Consider the following 6,274-nt stretch of genomic DNA (forward strand, 5'->3'; position numbering starts at 1 on the left):
TGCACTTTTCTGCATGTATATCACATGACTTAAAAATTACGAATAAAAAGAACTAAAAGCCCAGAAGAAGGGCTTAAAAAATCTCCCTCCCTCTCCCTCCGTCATCCCTGAGACCCTCAGTCATCCCTGGGACAGCGATGACTGGCACCCCGGCTCTGAGCCCCACACTTTTGAGGTCTCTGCTCGGACTGTCTCTAGAGCTTTATTACTCCCTGCAAATACGTGAGTGAGGAGGGAGAGAAAAAGAGAGAGAGAGGCAGACCAAGAGAGAAAAGAAAAGAAAAAAAGATACAGTGATTACCACTGCAGAACATGAAACCCCAGTGGAGAAAGAAGCTGATACCACAGGTATCCCTTGTATATAAAGAACCCCTCAATGTGTGTGCGGTGGTATCTCCATGTTACTGAGCTCCAGGAGGAACCCAGAGCCAGGGTTGCCCCAGAAGCCACTCAGCTGAGCCTTGCTGCCCTCCCAGAGGTCACAAACCTGTGGTTTCATTGCTCCACACAGTGCCGTGATACATTTTAAAAAATTAAGTATCAATATTCAAAAATATGAAAATGGCACCTAAAAGTCTAAATACCCAGTTTCATTTTGTTTGTTTTTTTTAAAACACCAGAAAATCCAGCCACACTGGACTTTACTCCTGAAATGCCCCAGAGCCAAGAAGGGGCTCTTTTCCCTTGTTGACCTCGGCTGCCCTTTGTCTCTGTATGATGCTGAGACGCTGTTCTACATAATTGAGTCTGAGAACTCGGTGAGTGAACTTTCATACATAACCATTCTTACTAATCAGCCCCCGGCTGAATACATTTCCTTCAGGCAAACATATTCCAACCCAAGTTATTTGCCCATGGAGATTTAAGTGTGAGACTTCTGATCTTCATAACTGAGCCTTGAGAAACACTCTAGGAGCACATCTACACACTTACACAGAATTACTTTTGAGCCCAGGCCATTTCTTCCCAGGAGCACCCCTAGCTCCCGCCCATGCTCTGGCATGCAGCATGCCCTCAGCTTTGTCTTCCGCCCACCATTCCAGCCACTTCTTCTGACTCTCTGGTGCCAGCGGAGGCCAATGGCCATCCACGAGGAGCGGGCTCCCAAGCTGGTGCAAGGGAGGGACAGGGCACCCAGGAGTGCCCCTGTGCTTGTTTCCTGGAGCTACCTTAACCAAGTGCCACCGACTGGGCAGCTTCAACAGTAGGAATTCATTGTCTCACATCCTGGAGGCCAGAAGTTCCAGACCCAGGTGTCAGCAGGGCTGGCTCCTCCTGAGGCTGCAGTGGGGGAAGGGGGGGCGGGGTGGATGAGGACCGTTCCAGGCCCCTTCCCTGGCTTCTGGTGGTTGCTGGTGATTTTTGCATTCTAGGCTTGTGGAAGTGTCACTCCAACCTCTGCCTTCATCTTCATGTGGCTTTCTCCCTGTGTGCATGTCTGTGTCCAAATCTCCCCTTTCTGTAAGGACACAGTCATATCAGATCACAGACCACTCCATTCTAGTGCAACCTCCTCTTCACCCAACATTACATCTGCAATGACCCTATTTCCAAATAAGGCCATGTTCTGAGCTGCCGGGAGTTAAGACTTCAACCTATACATGTTGGAGGGGCACGATGCAGCCCACACTAGCCCCCATCCCAGCATCAGGGAAGGTAACATTCAGCCTGGGAGATGGGCGGCAACCAGCTCAGCTTCCGTCCATCTCCTAGGCTGTGAAAGGTGGACCGTGCTCCAAGCAGAAGCAACAGCATGTCCAAAGGTCCTGAGGATGTAGCAAAGAAAGAAGTACCTTCTGGAATGATGTATGGGGAGGGGACTGAGCCGTAAGAGGTAACCAGGACACGGAAGATGACTGTGCATGTAAGTGTGTCTTGTAAACTCCCAGACACATTCATATATCCCCAGGGAAAAGCAGCCGAGGGAAAGATCCTCCGGTGTTCCCAGGGACCATCCCTGGGTGGTGCTGGGGCAGCACTCGGGGCTCAGGGGTGCCTGGGAGCGGGAAGAAGTGATCACATCCCTCAGTTGCTCCATGGAGCTGTGTCTCCTAGTGCAGAACAGTCCAAGCTGAGCAATTATGAAAACTTTTAAAGGCTTATGCAGCAGCCTCTTCCAGAACGCCTCACTTCAGCCCTCCTCGTAAACAGATTGTAAAGGTGCAATCAGCTCAGAGCCCGCTCTGCTGTGATAATCTGATGTAAGCCAGGCACTGATTTATATGCGCCAGTCCAAACAAACATACCTGTAGACCATCAAACTGGAATTTCTTCCATACTTTCTTCTTATGCATTAAGGAACTGCTTTTATTTCTCTTTTGCCGAAGGGAAGTGTTGTATTTATTTCACGGAAAGAGAGAAGCAGTGGGCACGACACTAGGTAAAGGGGCGTGCGGAGGGCTGCAGGCTGGGTGGGAGCTACCATCTCTCTGCAGACAGGGCCAATTCGAAGGGAGGGACTGAAGAAGCCTCCTGTCCCATGCATGCTTTATTTATATTTAAAAATGACTTGTGTTGTGTGTGCTACATGCCAGGTGCTGTTCTGAGCACTCACAAATAGCATGTCAGAGGCTCTTCCTTCCCCATTTCGGAGACGGTTAAACTGAGGCAACAGTGATGTCCGTTTCTCCCCAAATGGAGAGCTGGCTTTTGGTTTCTCTCTGCCTTCCCCTCCCATGCCCTTGAGCTCTTAGGATGTGGATCTAGATGTGCCTTCTTCATCCTGGGTGGTTAACACGTCTAACTCAACACACTACGGTGTTTCACCTGTCTCTCAAGAACATTGACAGGAGCTTGATTTCCAGTTCCCACACCTCCTCCCTGCCCTTCCTCTCCAATAACATTCCTGCAATGCTCACGTTGACTACAACATTGGCTGAAATTCATCACCACTCCCCAGATCCACTACCTTTGTCATAAGACATTGCAGTTCCCCAGCACCACAGGGACAGAATGTATTTCCCCGTGTCTTAACTTTGAGCTCATCGTGTAACTTGCCTTGGTCAATAGAATGCGGTAGAAGCAATGGCATGCTGGTTCTAAGTCCAGGCCTTAAGGGTCCTCGCATGCTGCTCCCGTATGTCTCTGCTGTCACCATGAGAGGAACATGCTCAGGTTAGCCAACTGACCCCAGGGGCAGGATGAGCCATACCAGCTGAGCCCAACATGGATTAGCATGCTGCTAAGATATTGTGGTTGTTTCTTGTGTAGCATTTTATAAGCCATAGGTAACTGCTACGATTTTTATTGTAGGAAATTTGATTATTACAGAATAGAAGGAAGAAGACCAAGTCATTTGTAGTTGCACTACCCAGAGAGCATCTCTGAGCATTCTGGTATTTTTTCTTCTGCTGTCTTTCTCTGTGTATGTGTGAATGCAACTGTGAGTTTACAAAATGAAATCCCACTGCATGCATATTTTACGGATGTGCTCATCTCGTTAGTCTTCTCCTCCACCCCAGCATTTCCATCCTCAGTCATCAACAAGGAGTCTCTTGTTGAATTTCTTCAGATGCACCTGCACCCTCAGGACCTTGGCACGTGCTGCCTAACTGCCTGGAATTCTCTCCTCCCTCTTCTTTAGCTGAGTCAACGCCTGCTGGTCTCTCAGGCCTTGCCCACTTGAATGTTGCCTTCCCTGACCCTTTCAGTCTGGGCTGGAGCCTTCCAGTCTCCGGTGTGCCCATAGCTCCCTGTCCTCACAATTTCCTTAATTACCTGCCTTGTGTGTGCCTGGGGACTTGTCTGGATCCTTCTCTAGACTATGAGCTCTGTGGGGGAAGGGACTATGTCTTGCCCAGCGTCCCCTGTGAGGGCAGCCCCTGGCACACAGAATGCATAGGCACACACTATTTGAGAAGTGGAGTTATGAGCTGACAATGTAACATGATATTGACGGAACATGATAAAGTGAGCTATTTTTCCTGTCATTAAAGGCCAGCTTGCTTTTCAATGGAAAATTGCCACGGGCTCTAAGAGATGCCTGGCATTTCACGTGTCTAGAGGGAGATCTTTCTGCCTGTTTTCCTCAGCCAGGGCTTGAAGAATACTTACATGAAATGATGGAACACTTTCTCAGATAAGCAGTTCTATGATTGTGCCCCGCCATCTCCCACTCTCAACCATCCTGGTTGCCAGCTCTTGCAGCCTAGAGCACTTTCATCATAGTGCTTCCTCTACTCAATAAACTTCAATGGCTCCCCAGTTCCCGGCAGAGTGTGTAGCCTGACTGATCACTTGGACAGTGGGTAGGAATGGAGTTATTTATGGTCAAGGTAGAGGCTGGGAGGAGATAAGATGAGCAGGGCTGTTTCTTGGCTCCTTGTGGTCACTGGCTCCAGGACAGGTCTCTCTTGGGACTGTACATGCCTATTGGAACTGAACAGGAAGCAGGCCTGTTGTTTCTCCATCAGCAGGGCTGGGAGACCTCCAGAAAGCTGTGGTGAGTGCAGAAATGAGCAGTTGTTCTTCAAGGAGGCTGGCCACTGCTGATTCTGAACCAGTGGCCCTGCTATGTGCAGGGTCCTGACCATGATGCAACCAGAACCCTGGTCCATTCTGGTCTGTGTGCTCTGGGCCCCCAGTGCTTCTGTCTCTGACTTTGGCGAGTCATGGACTACCTTGCTTTAGTCTCATCCTTCTTTGTTCTTTACCAGGCAATCCTTTCAACCACAAAGTCTGCCTTCCTGGTGGGTTAGTGCCGTCCTGACTCTGTCCTGCTGGAGGACTTTCCTGGCCACTGCATCTGAAGGAGAGTAGCTGGATGGGGAGTACTGGGGGCCTGGAGGTCTGGCTAGAACGCCGGCTCTGAGCGTGCCTACCATGTCCCCACCCCTTACTTGGCCTTCCCAGTCGATGCCGGCTCAGTGCTTCTCAAGCTGCCACATGCACACCCAGTATGCAGATGTCACTGAAATGCACATTCTGATTCTGCAGGTCTGGGGTGGGGCCTGGGACTCTGCATTTCTATCAGGAGGCTGATGTTGCTGGTGCCTGGCTATTCATTGAGTGCCAGGCTCTGGCCCATTTCCAGCGATGTCTGGGCTTGAGGGCTTTTCCCCAAACCACACCAGGCGGCTGTGCCAATACCCAGTGCGGCAGGCCTCATGCCGTGAGGAGCATATAATTCTCAGGCCTCATGTGGAGAGGAGCATACAACTCTCGGGAGGTGGCCTGCGAGCACTCCTGCTCCCTCACTCCTCGGGCAGAGTATTCCAAGGCATGGGCTTTGCACCATTTTCCCATTTCCCTGCAGGAGGGAGCTCTCATCACGCAGTGGGGCAGCTGCATGAAGAACACTCTGTGTGCAGGTCTACCTTCACCTCTGCGCTCACACCCCAGTCCCCTGGGGTGTCCCCTGCACCTCCCCAATAAACAACCTGTGCTTGAAGTCTTGCCTGCTCCTGGAAGAACCCAAACTCGGATGCTGCTAGGCATTTAATTGTGTCCCCCAACCCCTAGTCTCCGTGCATGTGACCTTATTTGGAAACAGGGTCCTTGCGGCTGGAATCCAGTTAAGATGAGGTTACACTGTACTAGGAAGGGCCCTCAGCCGCTGGCTGGTGTTCTCACAAGAGGTTTGTGGAGGTGAATTCTTAGGGAGTAAGAATGGTTTGGGAACCATGTAAAAGGCTGGGAAGATCCACACGCGCTGACAGAAGAGATGTTCGTGCAGGACTCGGCATGGGAAAAAGGAAGTTGCAGGAAATACATGCATGATGTGACACCATTTCTGTTCAAATATATACCATGTGGATGTCTTTCCATACAAATAAAACAGTAGGAAAGGCAGGACACACAGGCACTGCTGAGCAAGCAGGCGCAGCTGGGGGTGCGTGATGCCGAGTGTGCCTCCCTGCTCACTTGACTCACCCTCTTACTGTGTGAATTCATAGAGAGCACGACTCTCCTTACAATTTAAAGATCAATAGGGCTGGGCACGGTGGCTCGCTCCTGTAATCCCAGCACTTTGGAAGGCCAAGGCGGGTGGATCACTTGAGGCCAGGAGTTCGAGACCAGCCTGGCCAACATGGTGAAAACCCGTCTCTACTAAAAATACAAAAAATTGGCCGGGCATGGTGGTGGGCACCTGTAATCCCAGCTATTTGGGAGGCTGAGACAGGATGATCACTTGAACCAGGGAGGTGGTGGTTGCAGTGAGCCAAGATCGTGCCACAGTACTCCAGCCTGGGTGACAGTGAGACTCTGTCTCAAAAAAAAAAAAAAAAAAAAAAAAAAAAAAAAAAAAAAAAAAAAAAAAAAAAAAAGTGGGGCC

This window comes from Rhinopithecus bieti, unplaced genomic scaffold, assembly GCF_001698545.2.
Source record: "Rhinopithecus bieti isolate Rb0 unplaced genomic scaffold, ASM169854v2 scaffold_1618, whole genome shotgun sequence".
NCBI lineage: Eukaryota > Metazoa > Chordata > Mammalia > Primates > Cercopithecidae > Rhinopithecus > Rhinopithecus bieti.